The sequence below is a fragment of the Anomalospiza imberbis genome, chromosome 21, assembly GCF_031753505.1.
Source record: "Anomalospiza imberbis isolate Cuckoo-Finch-1a 21T00152 chromosome 21, ASM3175350v1, whole genome shotgun sequence".
Classification (NCBI taxonomy): domain Eukaryota; kingdom Metazoa; phylum Chordata; class Aves; order Passeriformes; family Viduidae; genus Anomalospiza; species Anomalospiza imberbis.
Genome location: NC_089701.1, coordinates 10,662,017 through 10,682,346, shown reverse-complemented (window position 1 = coordinate 10,682,346; position 20,330 = coordinate 10,662,017). Strand labels below are relative to the sequence as shown.

Here is a 20,330-nt window from a genome sequence, read left to right as displayed (position 1 = left end):
AACTCTTTAAAACTGCATCTTCCCCGGGCCAAGTCAAACGTGCCCAAAGAGGCTGCAGATGCAAACCCCCGGGAATGCACTGGCAGCAGAATTCCCACCTCTTCACAGCCGTGTGAGTAGGAATTACCTATACTAACTAGCCCAAGCCTGAAAACCCCACGGTACCCTGCTGAATTCCAGTCACAGGCTGACATAAAGTAAAGGAGCCAGACATCCATTAGCAGCAATCTGAACAGCCCTGTGTTTTGGGGACTGCTGGTTTCGCTTATGGTTTTTGATTTATACCTCATAACTGCAAAACTAATGAGATTCTAATGAAAAGTGGGACATTATTCATTTGGGTTCCCCCCTGGAGGTTCAGTTTATTTCTAACAAGCATGCTGCTCATTAAACCAGGAGGTGATGGTTTTAAGAAGCTGAAACATGAACCTGTTCCCAAATGTGCATGGTCTGAAATGACACAGTGGTTTCTTCTGCAGTTGACAGTTTTACTGCCTTTATCTACATTATTTTCATCAGGCAAGTTTTTTTTTTTAAACTGGTGACTTCTAAATAAATAAGAAACATCTAATCTGAATATCAAGTAATGTAATTATTTTTAATAAATATTTTTTAAAAAGTCAACCCTCTGCATATTTGCTTCTTCCCTGCCCTAAACAAATCAAATGTAAATAATGACTAAAATATAAAACTGTTTGCAACTGTTTTTTAAAAATTGAACGGTACTTAATATTGAGAAACTAAGTAGGTGCACAGATCATTAAAAATACGCATCTGCATAGTTCTCGTTACTGAAAAAGCCAGAGACACAACCTCAGCTATCAAACACTTCCAAAGTGCACCCACAAAACACCAGCATCAGGCAAAGCGGCCCCTTTGAAAATCCTTTCCTTAGCGCCACACAGCTCTGTAGGACAGAGGTGAAGCTGCTCACCTCTGAAACTCTCTGGAGTAATTGTTCCTCAGCCATACACCTCCCATGTCCGGTCTCCAGATGGGCCTCATGGAATTCGTACGGAACCAGGAGTGCTTTGCATCACTGCCTTGCATGGCCAGTGCAGCTCAGACAGTGCAGTGCTCCTGTCCCTCCTACACCAGGGCTATGAGAAGTGAAACACTGAAGCAGAGCTTTTAAAAAAGCATTTAAATTAGGGAATGAGGTTTGGAACATGGAGCATTTGAACTGCCCGTTCATCATGGCCAAGGCACTGGGCCCACCAGTTACTGGAGGCAGGAACTCCAAATTGGCAGTGGTGGCTTTCCGGCATCCCATCAACCCCTGACTCCTCCAGACACAAACCAGAAATGCACCAACAACAAATTAGGGAGGGACAGTTTTAATAGTTAATTCATGAAAGCACATTCAGTTCCTGCCTCATGGCTGTATTGCACAATCCAATGTAAAAGATTTTGATTCCAGAGGGAAGCTGCTCTGGAGTTTAGGCTTACCCAGTCCCTCCCCTCCAGTTTCTTCTGGTGTCTCCTAAAAAGCCAGGCTGGGAGAACTGGGGATGTTTAGCCTGGAGAAGAGAAGGCTCCATGGAGACCTCACAGCCCCTCCAGTGCCTGAAGGGAGAGCTGGAGAGGGACTGGGGAAAAGGGATGGAGGGACAGGACACAGGGAATGGCTCCCACTGCCAGAGGGCAGGGATGGGGGGGATACTGGGAATTAGGAATTGTTCCCTGGCAGGGTGGGCAGGCCCTGGCACAGGGTGCCCAGAGCAGCTGTGGCTGCCCCTGGATCCCTGGCAGTGCCCAAGGCCAGGCTGGACAGGGCTGGGAGCAGCCTGGGACAGTGGGAGGTGTCCCTGCCCATGGCAGGGGTGGGATGGGCTTTAAAGTCCCTTCCAACCCAAACCATTCCATGGTTCTATGATTCCTTCTCTTCCTAAATGCTACAAGTTGGGTCCTAAAGCATCAGTGTTGTTCAAGCACTCCACCCCAGTCAACAGCATCACCTGGTGGCTTTAGGGGAGCAGCCAGTTCAATCTGCTAAATCTTAAATACCATTTTCTTTCTGGAGACGATAAACAGTTCAGTAAGTGACCCTGCAGCACTCACTAAAGATGAATGTCCCACAAAACAAGCACAAGAAAGATAAGTGGTTCCACCCATCTGAACAAACATTTCCTCCCAGTCACACCCTTCTGCACATAAAAGCAGGAATCTTTCTAAACTCACACTGAACAATTCTAGTGGAAGGTCACAAACAATAACAATGGGTAATTAAAACAATAATCAGGCTTAGTAAGAGAAAAAATTAAAAGTAAATTGCTCATCGTTTTTTTTTTTCAAACTGCCCAAGCCTCAGCAAGAACATGTTTTGGACAGAAGAGGATTTGAACTTAAAAGATTACAACAAGCTGCTGTTCATCACCAAAAGAAAAGTCTCCCCACTTTTGGTCCTGTGGGATTCACTGTGGAGCAAAGGGATTGTGTGGGACAAAGGAGGACAGACTAGAAGAGTCTTGCTGAAGATGTAATGTGCTAAAGGATTACACACAGGAAGGAATCTCCAGGCTGAACCCATCCATAGCTCAGAGCTGGATCGCTGCCCCCCGTACTGCCCTGCTCGGCTCTCAGAGCTCCCTCCTGGAGGAATGGCAGTGGGGATGGGAATGCCGGAGGGGAAGGGGAAGGGGAAGGGGAAGGGGAAGGGGAAGGGGAAGGGGAAGGGGAAGGGGAAGGGGAAGGGGAAGGGGAAGGGGAAGGGGAAGGGGAAGGGGAAGGGGAAGGGAAGGGAAGGGAAGGGAAGGGAAGGGAAGGGAAGGGAAGGGGTGTTTTCTTGAAAATAGAACCAGTATGTTGATTTGGAGTTTTCTGTGAGGAATGAAATCAGATGAAGAACAATTACAATTCTGCAGAATTACACCTGATTTTTTAAATTCTTCACAAGTGCTGCCACCTTCAAAACAGACGGAGATGCACCAAAAAACATCAGACTGAGACTGGAAGCCATGGCCTGGGAGTGTACCAGGTAGTGCTACCTCTAGTTTTACATGGCAAACTGAAACACTGAGGGAGACAAGGCATTTCCACTGCCACAAGGCACATGCACACCTTCAGCTCTCAGGACTGGGGAGTTATTTCTAATTTTTTAAAGCACTCAGATTAATATATACCCAAGGCATACTGGTACAGCTGTGTTGCTCCATGTTTGTCATTGAGTAGCTCTCACTAAACTACCCCAACCAGGTTGGTGGGAAAAACTATGAAAGATTTTAAGCAGAGCATTACACTTTAGGTAATGGAGCTGAAGGAGAGATTTTGTGTCATTTGAACCTCTCCCTCTATTCACTGAGGTTGCTTTACAGGTAATAAACTACTTATCTAGCCCTTGCCTCCCTAAAGAGAATCCCCTCATCACAGCTGTCCTTCACCAATCCTACTCCCTGGCACTACCCTTACTGCTCTCTATTCCCCAAATCCCTTCGCTTTTTCCTTTCAGAGACAATTTAATTGAAACTGAACATTGCTCTGAGTGTGCTCAGCTTCCAGACAGCTGCCTCTGTCTGAGATCTCTGTGGGGGAATTCAGAACAGAAGTAAGGTTTTTGTAGAACACAGAATTCCCTTTTATCCTGGAATACACCGCTCCATGCCCTCTGCATCCCCTGGCTGGGGTGACAAGTGAGGCACAACTGTGACAGACTTTCAGCTTTCTTAACTCCTCACTCCAGAGCACATCCATCTTCAACACTGAAAAAAGCAACAGTTCTTGGGGGAAAAAGGTTGGTATGTGGTCATGTAATTAAAGCCTGTCATAACTCACACCCACATTGTGGTAGGTTGGTGGTGTGCAGGCATCCTTAGCTCTGGCATTTCCTCAGTTTAGGCTCCTTGCATTAGAAATCTAAATACTGCTTTTATCGTACTGCACCATAAATTATTGCATAGAAAAAGCAGAATCACTAAAGAACGATTCTTCAGCATGAAAGCCCAGCTCGATGCCTTGCTAGAATGAAGCCACAATCCCTGGCTCCTCATTCCCAGGCCAGCCCAGCCCTGGGACAGCAGCACGTCCGTGAAGAAGCCCAAGCACACGAGCCCTCTAACGTTGCCTGAAATGCAGCAGATGACGGAGCAGCACAGCTTGCACAAACCACAGCTCCAGAGAGAACCACGGGCTGACATCAGCGGGAGAAACTGGAAAGCAACTGGATTCCTAAAGGACTCAGGCTGACAAGGCCGGCATCCGCGGAAGTACAGATCCCAACAGCCTTTCCGTACGCTTAGAGCAGACAAATGAAGAACAATATTGACGCCATCGGCGGCGAGGGGGAGATAATGGCACTGTTCCCTGGGGATGCTGCGGGCTGGGCGTGGGGGGAGGATGGGGCAGCAGCCACGGGGCCGGAGCAGAAGTGGTTGTTAAGGGAACAAGCAGGAAAGGTGAAACAATGCCTGAGATAAGAGGCATCTCAACAAAAACGCATCAGACTTTGGGTTTACGCTGCGAGGAGCGGGAGCTCGGTGCCGGCCCCGTGAGGCGGCAGTGCCCGGCCGGGCCGGCGGCAGCGAGGGGAGCGGGGCCCGGCTCGAGAGGGGACCGGCCTGGGTCAAACCAGAGACAGCAGGGAAATCACAGATCCCGCACTGCTCTGGCTTGAAAGGCACCTTAAAGCTCATCCAGTGGCAGCCCCACTATGGCAGGGACACCTTCCACTGTCCCAGGCTGCTCCCAGCCCCATCCAGGCTGGCCTTGGGCACTGCCAGGGATCCAGGGGCAGCCACAGCTGCTCCGGGCACCCTGTGCCAGGGAACAATTCCTGATTCCCAATATCCCATCCATCCCTGCCCTCTGGCAGTGGGAGCCATTCCCTGTGTCCTGTCCCTCCATCCCTTGTCCCCAGTCCCTCTCCAGCTTTCCCGGAGCCCCTTCAGGCCCTGGAAGGGCTCTGAGCTCTCCCTGGATCCTTCTGTTCTCCAGACCTAATCTCAATTCTCTCAGCCTTTCCTCCTAGGACAGGTGCTCCAGGCTGCTCTCTATCAAACTCTTCCTAAGAGCTCCATGTACAGACCTTTCCCAGCCTTTGCTCTCTAGGTGTTGTTCCAGTTAGCTCCATTAAAGGTAAAACTTTAAGATCTCTTACAAAGAAAGATTTCTTGGAAACAGTCAACTCCACTGTCACAAGATCCTGTCCAGTGACCTTCACCCAAAACCTCCTTCTTTCTAGGAATTAATGACAAATGCTCTGCCTGCCCCCGCTCTCACGGCTTTGTGCACAGGGCACACTTGGCAGTGGATCATCTGCTCCTGCAAGTCATGAGCTACAAATTGCAGAAACATACCAGGATCTAAAATCAGTTTCCGAGAACAAAAACAGCTGGTATAGAAACAAAAGCCAAATATTCTCCTGGCTGCTGGCTGCATTTTTTTAAAATTTAGCTTAAAACAAAAATTTAAAAATCTGCTTGGAACCCAAACAGTCTCTAGTTGAAAATGCCGTGTCTAGCCTGAAAAACAGAGGCTTGTGGACACCATGCCAACAGCACAGGATTCCCATGGACCTGGTGTTTCTCAAGCCCTTAATGTGGTTCAGCTTAGGCAAGTAGTTTCAGGATTCCCAGTTTAAAATATACATCACACATCTGCAATTCATTCTAGTTTTTTATTTTATTTCTTACTTCTCCAACCAGCTCCAAATGGTTTTATGAGTTCTCGCAATCTGGTACTAATCACTTACTCATGGTGAGGACTCCCCGCTTCCTCCGAAGGGCTCCCTTTGCATGGGGAGCCAAGCTGTGCATTTCATCAGCTGCATTTTGCCAGAAACAACAGCAACTACTTGATAAAACAAGACTGTTTGGAGTGTTGTATGCCTGATTACAGGACACAGAAAACTTCTAACACAGCACTGGGAATTTTCTACCCCTCTCCCATCAGCTCACCATGTTAAATTGAAGTGACTCCTCTACTAACGAGACTAATTTCACACTTTGGAGGAGGGGACTTCAAGTGGCTTCAGGGAAAACTTGTGAGAAATTTTCATCCAGCTGTATGAAAAGAATTCCCATTCAACAAACACCACTGGCTTAAAACTTTTAATGGATGTGTCCCAAAAATCAGATGGTCAGCACACACATCAGCCGTGTGAGATGAAACGCTGCAGACATGGCAGGTGAAGACAGTTACTCTCAGAAGTGATTCTGAAATACAAATACAATTATCTCTGCTTCCCTGCTCTTCTTGTTTCAAACACAACACACACACTGCACTCCTGAGCTGTGAGTGCATTCCTTATCACCATGGCACAGGAACCCCCAGACCTGAGGCACAGCAACTAGAACATTCTTCTTGCTGAATGAGGATTTTTTTTTTCTGGTAAAACAGCTGAAGACTAACAATTCTGTTTCTGCCCTTATGAGTTTCTATTCAATTCTATCCAAGCTATTATAATTAAGAGACCTTCACTAAAAAAAAATCTTTCAGAAGCTCTTGTTTCTCTGCATGGCACCCATGACAGGCACAGCTTCATAATTTGGGCATCTATTATTGCTGTCGGGCTCACGACACATCTGGCTCTGATCAGCACAAATGGTGGATAAAGATTTCCCTTTCTTGAGGCTGAAGGACTGGTTGCTTCTTTCAGGCTTTACCAGACCAAACCAGTGATTCTGATGTGGTCCTATGGGAGCAGACAGGAGAGTGAGTTTGTGGTTCTGCCAGACTGTCCCAGGAATGACAGCGCTACAGCCAGAGGACAAATGTGTCCTCCTCATCAGCCCAGCCTAACAAACAGCTGATAAGGGAAGGATAGACACTGGAGGAATGTCCCTCCAGTTTCCTGTTTGAGTAACACAACCCTCCCTGCCTGATCTCACACTCACAACATCAGGCTGCACCCAGGCCAGCTTTAGTGCTTCTTTCATGCTTTACTGTTTTCATCCTGCCTTCACCCTCCACGTTTCCTGTCTCCAGCTCCTGAAGGTAAATCATGAGCTTTGGCTATTGCACAACACAGCCTCTCCAGGGACCTTTGATATTCTCCTCCAGATGGCTGGGTGGATAATAACCTTCTTTCTACATCCTCTATACTCTCAGATTCTGATTGACCAATTTGACCAAACTGAAAATGAAATACAGATATAATTCCTTGATCTTCTTTATTTTTATTTTCATACTGGAAAAGGTTGAAAAATTCTTGGGAACAAGCTTGTTTTGATTATGCAGTATGTCACTGAATTTGCTTGGCAGTCCTGGTATGGTGGCACGTTCTCAGGCAGTTGCATCTGTGTGTCAATAATGAGTGGCAGGAAAACATTTGAGAATCAGAGAAAAGCAGAGCTGGAAGGGCTCTTACAAGCTCATCCACCTCTCTCGCCTCAAGGCAGAATTAACTCAATTTTCAACAGAGACTTAGTTAAATCAGATGTCTAAACCTTTACACTGATGTTTGACAGCTCAAGAGAGAAAGTCTTTCATTGGTAAAATTAACAAAAACAAAAAACTAAAAAAGAAAACCAGAACCTGCAAGCCAGCAGCAAACATGCTTCCAAGAGATCACTCTAAGCAATGAATCCTGTTTTATTACTTAATGGAATCATATACATGTCACAGAGTATCCTGATCTGGGAGAGACACATGGAAGGGAGGAAGAAGAACTCCAAGGGAGCAGAATGCTGTCAGGAACAGCTACTCTTGGGCCACACGTGGCAACGGGCAGGAGCTTGTCCCCCACCTTCTGCCAGAACCAGATCTCACCCCTGGCTGGTTACCACTAGGGCTGCCTGTGCCAGTGCCCATCCTCAAAAACCCATACCCAGGGAAAGAGCAGGAGGAGTTTCCTTTCCTCCAACTGAAAGAAGGCTGCAAAAGCAAAGGTGTTCAGCTGGTCTGCAGGTCCTGTGGAGTTATGCTGTGTACACTGTCTGGAACTGCAAGACTGTACAAACACTGATGTAAACAAGTTTAGACCATAGCTTTAATTAAAAAAAAAACCCAACCAAAACCCAACAACAACCCTCCCCATCACATCTATTTGCAGCTGCACAGCATGCTCTGAGCTCTGCAGTGCTGGGGAGCAGCTGTGCTTTCAGCGCCCTTCTTCTAAAGAGAACATCATGTTCCCTTCTGCAGGAGCTCCGAGGAGCCAGGATTTTTGCCCCTGTGAAAACCACATGCATGTAGCCCCCTTCCAGGCTACAACTTTTATGTATCCTGAAATGACTTCCCAGAGCGTTCTTTGAAAACCCTTCCATTAACATGAATGGCTCAGCCAAGAATGGACTTTTCTGGATCTCGCTCACAGACTGTTACTAAAAATTGCAGCAACACATTTTTCCAGCCTCTAGGAATACTGCATGTGACTGCCTTTTTATTTCTGTAAGGACTCTGCCCCAGGATAATTCTTAAAAACTACTTCCAGACTTTGGAAGCATCTCACAAGTAATGTCTTTCCAAAATCCCAGTATTAGATTATCACTGCACACAGTGGGTAAAAACTGAGACCTCTAGAAAAATGCTTACAAACCTATGCTTAGGAGGATTACAGAAACTGTAATGTGATCAAAATCTGATCAACACAACTTCACCAAAAGCTGACTCTAAATCATATCTAGTGGAAACTGTCCCTGCCTATGGCAGGGGGTGAGAACAAGATGATCATTAAGGTCCTTTACAACCCAAACCAGTCAGTAGTTCTGCGATACCATTTATTCTCACCAACTCTCACAATTTTCATGTGACTCTTGGAACAGGTTCCCAAGCTCCAGCTCAGAATGGTGCTGCTGTACATGTCTCACTTCCACTTTTTTGACAGAACAAATAAGTAACAAATTAAATGTATCCTCCATGGATAGGACTGTTCCTCCATGATCCTGGGTGGGCAGTAAATAGCATTATCTTGCAATGAAGTTAGGGGTTTTAAAAATGCATCAATGGTCTTTAGCAACTTTCAACACAACACAATCCAGTAGGAATTAACAGTACCTGGTATGAGTGTTTTAAGAGAAAAGGAGTACACGAGAGACAAAAAAACCCTTTCCTTTTGCACATTGGCTGCGGTGGTGGTGACACAGCAGCTCCTGGAGCCAAAGGGCAGCCAGAAAAGAACACTCATTTCCAGAAGCATCCTGACTGCAGAGCTTCTATCCTGTGCAGTTCCTCCCAGCACTTACAGCCAACCAGAACAAAGTCAGGAATCCTTCTGACTGGCCCTTTACAACATAATTCCTACTGTGTGTGTACTAGTGGAGTCTCACGTGGCCTTGAGTGACAGGAAAGCTCCCTCGTCCTGAAGGTGCCATCAGTACTGGAAATCCCATGGACAGCACTTAATTGCAAGCACAGGACAGGCAGTGTCCTTCACAGCTCCAGCTCCTGCAAATGAGGGATCACTAAAGGAAAGCAGGAGCTTAGGTTACCTAAAACTGCTGCATTTACAGCCTGAGCAACACCCGGGGCCAATGGCACAAGTGAAGCAGTGCAATTGGTCTGGCTGTCCTCAGAATCCCAGCCATCACTGAACTGAAGCAGTTTCACTGATTGTGTCACTGAAGCCTGGGATTATTTCTGCACCTGGCTCAGTTCAGTAACTTGGACAAAGAATCTCAGGTGCCATTTCCCATCTGCAAAATGGGAAGGATGTTTTCCCCCTGCATCCATGTGGCACATTGAGGGGGCAGGGTACAGAGGACACTGCCAGAGCAGATCTCCCAAAGCCCTCAGTGCCAGTACCTCCCCTTGGGAACATTGGCACTGCCTGGCTGCTGGGATCTTTCTGAATGCTGGCACAGACATGTTCAGGAATGTTGCATCACTCTTTTCAAATTGGGGCACTTCAGAATCTCATGGCACAGGCTTTGTATTCCTTTCCAAAAAACATGCATTTCAGTGAGCATACACATCAGCTCTTACCTGAGCACAGCCTAGGAAAGCCCAGCTAGAGGCACTTTTCCTCTGTACCAGCCTGGGCAAGAGGACTCCCAGGAGAGAGAAGGGCTTAACCTCACCCATCCCCACCACATGGACCTGTGCCTTTCCTCCCTTGCAGAGGGCACCTGCTGAACAGAAGTTCTCAGTAACAAGCATCCCCCATCACACACTTTTCCAGTGAACACATGGACTGAAATATTTTACTTCACTCTGGTTCTTTCAACACTTTTTAGAGGAGCAAAATTTTAGTTGCATAGAGAGAGAGCAAGAAATTTAATTTCAGTTCCCTCCTACCACAGCTTATGCTGATAACCTCAGCCAAACATTATCACTTCTGAAGAAATATTATCATGTAAGGCAGAGATAAAATAGACCAGTAAAAATAAACTGAAGGGGAAAAATGATTCACTATTTAACCTTGTCAGCAAAGGGAAAGAAATATTCTGGAAGCAGCTCAAGGCTCAGACACCACCAGTGCCCTTGCTGAAAGTCAAATTATTTTAACATACATGCTAAAAACAAAGATGGGATATGTTGTCCTAGCAAGCATTTGCTAGCTGCTTCTGTCCACACCTGTGGGCAGAAACACTCTGATGGACACATAAAAAAGAATGAGTTAGACATTAACTCCTCCATCTCTCCCAGTACTCTGCTTCTAGACGTCAGTGCAACACAGGGGTCAGTGTCAAAGCTGTTTTTTAAATCCTGAAACACTTTTCATACAGAGCTTGTGACATGACACCTAATTGCACATTTTTCTCTTGGTACCAACTAGAGATTTACATTATAAATTGAATGCTGATGAAAACAGTATCAACAACTTAATTCTTTATGGTTGCGATTGGCTTCAATAAATTTAGGATTTTTTTAAAGCAATCAGTGAACCACAGACAGGTTCCTGAAAAATAAACCTTACCCAGACTAACTCAAAGAATCCATTTTGTTTTTTTTTTTAACCAGCAAAATTCAGGTAAAACATCATCATTCAAAATCTTGTAGTTAATGTTTATTGAGAATCCTTTGGAAAGATGCTGCTGCTAGCTCCATCTTTCTTAGACAACTCTAAAGAACTGAAAAATACATTAAAAAATTGAGCAGATGATCCTTATTCAAATAATTTGGCAGACAGCCACAGAAACAAAGTAACCCCGTGTAACCTTCAAGCTTACCAATGAAAAATAAAGGAAGTCTATGAAAAAAAGTAAACTAAAGACACTGCAGAGAAATATTCTTAAATAAATGCATAACCAAGACCACATCTTCATGTGGTGGCTCCGGGGGGGTTCACAGAACACAGGGTGACACAGGCTCTGTGAAAATCTGTGCTCTGGGCTGCACACGTACACGTGCTCCAGAAGCAGATCCAGCTGTGGGGTCCTACATGCATCTCCCAAACCCTTGGCATCTCACCAGAAAAACACTGCTGCAGAGCCTGCTTAAGCCAACACCATCACAGAATCTCCTGAGCTGGAGGGACCCACCAGGATCACCCAGCCCAGCCCCTGGCCCTGCCCAGACCCCCACCAACCCCACCCTGGGCATCCCTGGCAGCGCTGGCCCAACGCTCCTGGAGCTCTGGCAGCCTCGGGGCCGTGCCCATTCCCTGGGGAGCCTGGGCAGTGCCAGCACCCTCTGGGGGAAGAACCTTTCCTGCTCTCCAGCCTGACCTGCCCTGGCCCAGCCCCAGCCGTTCCCTGGCTCCTGTCCCTGTCCCAGAGCAGAGACTGGAGTTGTCCCTCGGATGAAGCTCAGACTCTTCCAGAATCAGCAGACAGCTGGAGGCAGAACCGGAGCACAATGGGAGACCTGACCTGAAGGGTGCAAGCCTGGACTTCACAGACAATACCAAAGACCACACCAGCAGACAGGCATGGCAGCAAGGAAATTAACTAAGAGCAAAAGGTAGGCTGAGTATCTGGGAAAAAAAATTCTGAAAGAGTGAGAATCAATATAAGGAATTAGCCCTCAGGGAAAGAGTGGAAGCACTTTTGCGTGGGTATTTTATGAGAGACTGGGCACATCACCAACAAATGTACTGCAGGAAAGAATCAGACAATGGCAAGGAAATGGATTAAACGTGTTAGCAAGACAATTTCCAGATCCGATTTCTGTGAAGACCATGACCTCACCACTGGATTTGTGGTGTTACCATTAAGTACTGCCCCATATGAGCCCCAAGTCAGTCACTAGCATGGGTATGGTCTTAAGATAGACCACACCAAAGACTGAAAGGGATCTGGGAGTGTCTCTTAATTGTTATTTTATTTTCATATTAATGATGGGTCAGTTTATGTCCACAGATTTTGTAAGGCAGAATTCACCAGGGATACTGAGGAGGGCAAAACTGAGACACAGACTAAAGCTTTTGGGGAAAACAAGAGGGCTGAAGTTGATTAAAAGAAAAAAAAAAAAAGCCAGAGGAACATAATATTTAAAGACACATATGTGAGAGAAGTGACTCTTTTCCAAGGACACGTGGCAGCAATGGAAACATGGAAAATGGCTGGCTGGCCAAACTGCTTTTCTGTATTTGTCTCATCCTTTCCAGTTCAGTCCAGTTCACTGGAGCACAGCAGAAGTGCCAGCAGCTTTTCCTTGTGTAGGGTTCCCACCACTGTAACAAGCACAGAATCCATTTCAGCACCACCCAGGATCCGATCAGGCCTCTGTGAAGCACCATCTGATATCCAAATCAGAGCAGCCACTGCAGATGCAGCTGTGGGAGAAACCAAAGGCCAGAGCTTCCCTTTCACTTGTTGCCTAATGGGGGTTGGCCACGAAATCCAAATGAACTTTATCCCTTACTGAAGGGATAAAGTGTTAAATCCAGGGATGAGCCCTCTGTAAACACACATGGGCCCATTAAAAACCCTTCCCCTCCTGCAGGAAGGAACTGCTCCCTCATGCTGAATTTACTGGCACGTCAGTGAAGCAGCCCAGAAAATGATGGAGCTGATGAAGCTGGCCATCAATACAGAGGGCTGGAGCAGAGCTGTCGTGTTAAACCAGTGTAAAACACACAAACCTCATCTCAATATTCTCAGTTTCTGTCAGCTTTACACCAGCAGCTGCGCAGAATGAGGGATCCTCCTTCAGACCAAGGGTTCACATAAACCTGCAACAGTATCTTAATGATGAACACTTTGGGTAGGAGGCCCATCTTCTTGCCTAGAGATAATCATTAAGACTCTCTTTGATCTGTATTTCATCATGTCTTTATTTTTTTGTCATCTCTTTTTCTTTTTTGTTTGTGTTCCCCAAAGGTACCAGTCCTTTCTGTTAGTTCCTGGCTGGGTTGCTGCAGAGAAGACCATGAAGATGCTTCATGGGATAGCAGAGCATTTCCTGCCTTCCCATGGCCCTTCCAGATTGAAGAAGCATCGAGCCATGTCCTGTCTCCTAAGTTTTCCAAAGTTTGGCAATAGCAGATGCCAAGGGAATAGTAGTAAAACAGAGCATATGTGAACAGATACTTCCCTGACACTCCCAGCCTCTAGAAATCTGCTAGGCAGAGATGGAGATTGTGTTTGTAAAAGTCTTCAGTGTTTTTATTCCATCAGTTTGTTCAGTTGTTTCTTGAATTCACAAAAGCTTTAGCATTTGCACCACCCCACACCACAGCTTTCCACAACTCATCCCTGGTGCATGAAAAAGTATTTCCTTATGATGGATCTAGAGAGATCTAAACCTTTCCACTGTTATTTTGAAGCTCCACAACTCTGGTATTAGAAGAGATTGGTCACAATCCCTCCCATCTCCTGTTCCTTATTTCTCTAATAACCAACTGTATACAGCAGATGGGAGCTGCAACATCAAACCCAGCCCCATCCCACTGAAATGTCAGAAGAGCTGAAAAGCAGCTGAGAACAAAGAAACAAAATACAGAATTGAATGTTGAGAATGGACAGGCTTCTAAATTTGAGCCATTTTTCAGAGGAATGAAGTTTTGATCAGCAGATATTTCAGGAACACTGAAAGATCAGATTTTGTGAATATAAGGCTCTGGGGAAATTGCCTTTATTTTCTTTTGGCTGTTACATCAGATGAAAAACTCCAGCAATCTCTTTTGTTCTAATGTTTCCAGAAAAAGAACAGACACAAGCAGACCAGATTAATCCATTTCTGTGATTAAGCAGAATCTGAACATGGATGGTTCTGGAAAGCTTTGGGAAGCACATAGATTTCCAGTATCCCAGGCTCACCACATTTATTGGTACCTCTGAAGGATTTGGAGAGATGAATGCTGAGTTCTGGTGGAGGCTGTAAGAGAGTTCAGATCTTGCCCTCCTTTCCATGAATTTCAGCAGTAGTTGCTGATACAAGGGGATAAATCCTGATATCTTTAGGATAGTAGAATCATCAGGCATTCCTTGTAGCATTTACCAATAAACTTCTCTAGGTCATCTGCCCAAAAGCAGAAAAGAGTAAGGCTTCAGTTAAATAAATCTGCTGAAGTCCTCCATGCCTTTTTTCATTATTTTAATCTGTAGCCCAAAATGATGAAAAAGAAGTCCTCAGCCTTGGAGAAACTCCATGTGTACCTTCCTCTACATTTAATGCTGCTGTTTCTTGAGGAGTTAATAAATATCAAATGAATAGAAGAGCTTTGAGTCTGCTACCAGCATGGACTGTCGTTTAAATCCTTTCCAATTATAAGAACAATGAGAGCATGTGCCTGGAAAGGACTTCAGGGAGCCATATCCTTTTAACCTCACGCAGCTCTTTGGCCAAGGGCTCTCCAGGGAATTTGGCAGGTTTGGCAGTGCCGGGAACATCCACGTCCTGCACCCGGCCACAGCGAGCAGTGGGGCAGGAACACTGCCAGAAATGACAGACTAATTCCAAGAGAGGGCTTAATCTTCAGCAACAACGAGTTAAATAAGAAAAAGCCCTGGTCTCCATTTTATCTGGACTGCATTAGCCAGAACTGACTGTGCAACTGTCACGGAGCAAAGAAGGAAAGTCAAACAAACCGTTATAGAATTTCCATGTCCCACTGATTCCAATATGCTCCTTGAGGCCCCAGCAAAGCACCTCACATCAATCTGCAAAATTTACTTCTAAATCTTGAAGTTAAGAAATACTTGAAAGAAACACAGGTTTGGGGGCACTACTAGGTCAGGTTCAAACCTAGCTGATATCCTGCATTAATTTTGTTTTCCATTCCTCTTGCTCTGTTCAAGATAAGTGGATATTTGAAAAATGCACTTTATTCCTATCCTGCATTTACTCCATATCTCAATCACGAAATTAAGTAATGGAGTGATTTAGCAGCTTTGGTGTTGCTGCATTGTTATGGCTCCAGAAGGCAGGATGGATGCACTGGGGAGCACTCAGGAAGACAAGCAACACTTCTGCCAGTCACAGATCAATGAAAGACGACCTCTATACTACTCTCATTTTATTATTCTGTATATTCCTTTGTATTTTTTAATGTTCGTGAATGCTCCATAATCCAAGGCTGCAGTTTATTAATGCTTATAAACAGCACAAATATTTCCTAGTAATGTGAAGAATCTGGATGAGCTAACAGGAAATAGAAGATACCTATCTTCCAGAGAATGAAATGGAATTTCCATCTACAGATGGTTCAATGGCACTTGGGTACCTGCCAGCTCCTTTTTGGTAATTAGAGGAACAGTAAGAATAAATGAACCTTTAGGACCACCAGTGTACACCTGCTTATTCCATTACTTTGGCAAGGATGGGTTCAAAACTCCCAAGAAATCTCCTTTCAGATCTCACCTCACTAACACAGAGCACTTCAGCCATCATTTCCAGAGCACAGGCATGTCCAGTTCTTGAAAGGCACACTAACACATGAACGGGTGACCAGGGATGGGTGTCCCCTCCACCTCAAAACCCAACCTGGGCTCACTGAAACAGATCCAGTACATGCATCTACTGAACCACTTCAGCAAAACGTTGGCTAGGAGATATTGCACGATTTGTCAGCTGGAATGGACTGGAATCACCTCAGCAGAACCTTCTGTTGTATTCCACAGTCTCCTACCCCATCCCCAGGGCAGCAGAGTCACCAGGAACCTGCCTGTCTCCTGCTGGGCAGGGCTGTCTAACCACATCCCCATGGGGTTTTGTGCAAGCACAGATGGGAGATGGAAGGAAAAATGAAGCTTATTTGCTTTGCACCCCACTCTGCCTCAGGGGTTCTGGCAAATCTCCTTGCACATATGGCAGAGTTTGGTTTGTCCATGGTTAAACCTCAGCAGCTCCTTGACAAGTGCTGTAACAACAATACAGGGGATGGAAACCAATGCCAGAAGAGACAGGAAATGGGGAAAGCGCTCTCAAGGACTTCGCTCTGAAAGCAATTTCCCATTGTTTACTAAATAGAAACATTTGAATTCATTGATTTGGTTTTAGCCAGGTCCTTTTTTGGCAGGGTATGTTTCCTCGTTTTCTCCTCTACTTTGTTTAAGACATCTCCTACCGTTAGTCCTGTTGTCAAAGGACACACACTTCTAGGAGACCCTTCATTTTTGGATACAACTCATGCCCTTTTAGACTCGTGCCCTAGACACTTCTCCCTCCTGACTGCAAAGATTCTGGGCTGACCAGCCCTGTGGAGCACAGAGCCACAGGAGCTATCAATCTTACTCCCTCCCAGGGACTTCTCACTCCCTTAACCCAAAATGCAGTGTCTGGTCTCACTCCAGGCAATGGGAGGACATGCAGGACTCAGGGCATCCCTCACAGACCCTAAGCACTGCAGTTCTCCTGGACTGGAGCACCAAGGGGAGGGGTGGCATTTAAAACAGGACCCAAAAGAGACTAAAAAATCCAATGAAACACCACACCACACACAGAGGACAGCAGCAGAAGGCAAATACTGAAGCATGTGAACACAATGAGTTGATTCCAAGCTATTTTCCATTCTAGAAAAGGCATAAATCATTATAAACCAGGTTTACAGAACCCCAACAGCAGGACTGTAATGCCCTTGTGATCTGAAATTGCTCATAATTTAACAGAACTCTATCTCAGCGGGTATTTCCTTGATGGAAATTGCAGACTGAATTACTTGAGAAAATTCCTTCATAAGCATTTCCTCCATTTCTGAAGCACCTATGTTTTCCATACCCGGATGTGGCTTTGCCAGTCTCATTAAAATCTCTGAAAATCAGGCCAAGTTGAGAGTCCCAGAAAAACCTTAATTTGCAATTGCTCGGTGAAGAACAGCTAGAAGGTCAAACCTAAATTTCTTTGGTGGCCCTAAATTCCTCTTGCAGCCACAGCTATTGCTGTCACAAGGTGCTACTGACCAGATTTCCTTTATTGTGCCCTGCATGCCAAAATGCAGGACCAGATACTGACCACGGGAGGACATTTGAAGGTCATTCTTGTCCCCAGCAGCTACCACAGAACATTGCTGCACTCTTGTCATCATCATCAAACCTGAACACACACCAGGGCAGGGAATCTAAATCATTGCTCCTTCTGCCACCCTGGTCTGTTTTTTATTGACCAACAGGTTCTCAGTTTCCAGCTGAAGGCTGACCTCAGCCTAGGGCTGGCAGATCACAGGTTACCCAAGTCTCTTCCTCTGTCACAAAAAGCAGCACCTGCACCAGCGCATCTTCTGCAGACCCTGGCACACCAGCATGGCCAGGGCTCTCACCCCATCACTGAGAAACCATGGTTTGGGTAATATATCCTTTGAGAAGACTCTTCCAAGTCACCAGATTCCCTCACTCCTGAGCATCTCTCTTTCTATTGGGCACTCTGGGCAGCTTCCCTCAGAGGAAGTACTAAAAATATTAATCTGTATAAGTGACTTGAATTCTCAAACAAGTTCTTTCTTATTTTGATGACCATCCATTGGTCTCACCTCTGAGTTGAACCTAAACAAAGTCCCACATGCTCCTGACACAGTGTCACGGAGTCATCATGCACCAGCAAACTCCATGAGGTCCTTCTGGAGCATCCCAGCATCTCAATGCTACACACCATGGAATCAGTGAGGTGGGAAAAGACCTGGTCCAATGCTTGACAACCCTTTCCATGAAAAACATTTTCCTAATATCCAACCTAAATCTCCCCTGGCACAACTTGAGGCTGTTTCCTCTTGTCCTGTCACTTGTCACCTGAGAGAAGAGACCGACCCACAAGCTCCTGTCAGGGAGTTGTAGGGAGCAACAGAAGAAAAGCAAAGGCTTGTCTCCACCCTCCACCCTGCTTTTGGTACTTTGCACAGACACACCAAGGAGATGTTGGCTAACTTTAGCCAGGAACGATCAACAGGCTCCTGGAGCATCTCAAGGTTCTTCCCACACTCTGCAGGATTCTAGAACTGATTTCTTCTTGTACACAAAGGCCACAGGCTTTGCTTCGGTACTGGGCTCTTCTAACTTCATCCCACTGTTCCTATTTCATTCACTTCTACCAGTGATGAAAAAGCTGGGAATTGGAAAGGAAAAAAAAATGAGACCTAGCACAGTTTGCATTCCCAAATTAGCATGTTTTCACACAGAAGTCAAGGAGCAAACATCCGCCATGTCAGGACTCCCAGTAACTTCTTCCTGCAGTGATAAAACAGTTCAATTCCCCAGACAGAATCAAAAGATGAGGCAGAGTTTTACCTGCTCCATGGGAAAAGGTGGGGGGACATAGGCTGAGTCAGGAGACAGAGATGACTACTCCTTCCTGCCACTTACCCCTTCACCAACACTTTTATCTCTGTCGAGTTTACAAGTGCATTAATCATCTCACAGCACATCTCCTCAAACCTGGCTTTCTCAGCTTCAAGTGTGAAATTAAAACCATCCTCGAGGAGACCATCTGTGCAAGGCAGCCTATAGGAAATGGAGCTTGCACAGATGGGACTTATCACACACTCCCTTGTGTCATATCAACACACCAGCTTTGCAAATCTGCCCTAAATAAACCAGAATTGACAACACATTCTGTCTGAGGCCAGCAGGGCTGTGTAAGCCTAGCATGTACTTGGCAGGGGCTGGATTGTTCTCTCCACTTTTAACAAACAACTCTCATAAATGGAAAACTTGTGAACGTTCAAGTCTTGTGCTGTGTTCATATGTCTGGAGGATTGTGTTCAGCAAAGTCTCCTGGAGGGATCAACTAATTGGCCTTCAAATTCCTAGACATGAAGCTGTAGGTTGTTTAAAAACTAGCAGGACATGACATGGCCTCCTCACAACCCACAGTGGGGACAGACACTGGTCTGGAACGTTTTCTAATTCCATTAACTCTTCCCCAACACATAAAAATAACACTTTAAAGATGTTTATTTTTACAAGTTACATTAGGTGAAGAATATAGCTGAGCAATATGGCTGAACACATATGGAAATGCTTAAGCAGCAGCTCTATTTTCTGTCCAAGCAGTCTGTAGACAAACATAACAAACTGAAGTTACACACATGAAAACTCAATGCACTGTGTGAAAAAAAAAAAAAAAAAAAAGACAAAAAAGTGTATTTTCATAAAAAACAACCTCTTTCTTTTTTTTTTTTTTTTTTCTTTTTGGTAAGAGGAGCATCTGAGAGAGGCGAGAGTAGCTTGAAACAGGCAAGCACAGAAATAATAAAATGCAGTTCAGGAGAATAAGTCACTGAAGAGGAGCCTTCCCAGATCAGATCACACCTTCACCTGGCCTGTGCCATGTCTCAGACAGTGGCCTAAGGGAGAGAACTGGGACCTGTGTCCCCAGCTCATCCCCTGACTCTACAGTAGCCTGCAGTTTAAGATTTCCACATGCCAGGTCTTCTGTACTGGTACAACGCAGACTTTGTTGACCCTTTCTTCCAAGAATGGATCCAAGCACTTCCTGCAAACCCTCAGCACCAGAGTCGTGTTGCACCAGGTGCCACACTGTACTCAGCAGGCAAAGCAGTGTTTTTCTTTTTCCTGACCTTCCATTTGATGTTCATAATTTTGGTTAGGGAATTAAGGAGAAATGGAGAACAACTGCTTATCTTTTGTCCCACTGCTTTGTTCAGGCCCAGATGTTCTGCATTTGCAAACTGTCTCAGGATGTGTTCCTGGGGGAGGCAGTACCTCCATTAGCCATAGCGTTCTCACATGTTTCTCCACATTTACTGACCCAAAGTTTAACCTGCTGGTTTGCTTTCCAATCCCACAGGATCAGAGGGTAGGTGCTTCTGCAGCGTTAGATCTGACTATGCCAAAACTTTGAATTCCCTCAGACTTTGTTATTTCTCCATCCATTGCCTCCCTCAGGTCTCCTACACTCCCCTGTCATTCTCATGGTAACTGCTCTCGGGTATAACAACCACCACTGCTACACTTTTTCTCACCTTTTAACCAGTCTGGTTTGCTAAAGAACATTCTCTTATCCCCAGGAAAGCAGCTGCTCTAAGGGACTGTGACAAAGGACCATGTCAGAATATCTGAGGACACCACACACACACTGGAACACCCAAATCCAGATGTTTGTCCTTGAAGATTCCTCAA

The 20,330-nt window shown here is 45.5% G+C and overlaps 1 protein-coding gene across 15 annotated transcripts in view; it reads right to left on the bottom strand.

The window, feature by feature from the left end:
* Positions 1-20,330, bottom strand: part of EXD3 (exonuclease 3'-5' domain containing 3) — a 254,131-nt gene that overhangs the window by 216,647 nt on the left and 17,154 nt on the right. The window contains exon 1 of one of the 15 annotated variants that reach the window (XM_068211672.1): positions 4,437-4,515. The exons of the other annotated variants lie outside the window; for them this stretch is intronic. The gene's annotated coding sequence lies outside the window, so the exon portion shown is untranslated. Of the gene's footprint in view, positions 1-4,436; positions 4,516-20,330 lie in introns of those variants that run through there. 15 annotated transcript variants of the gene reach the window in all.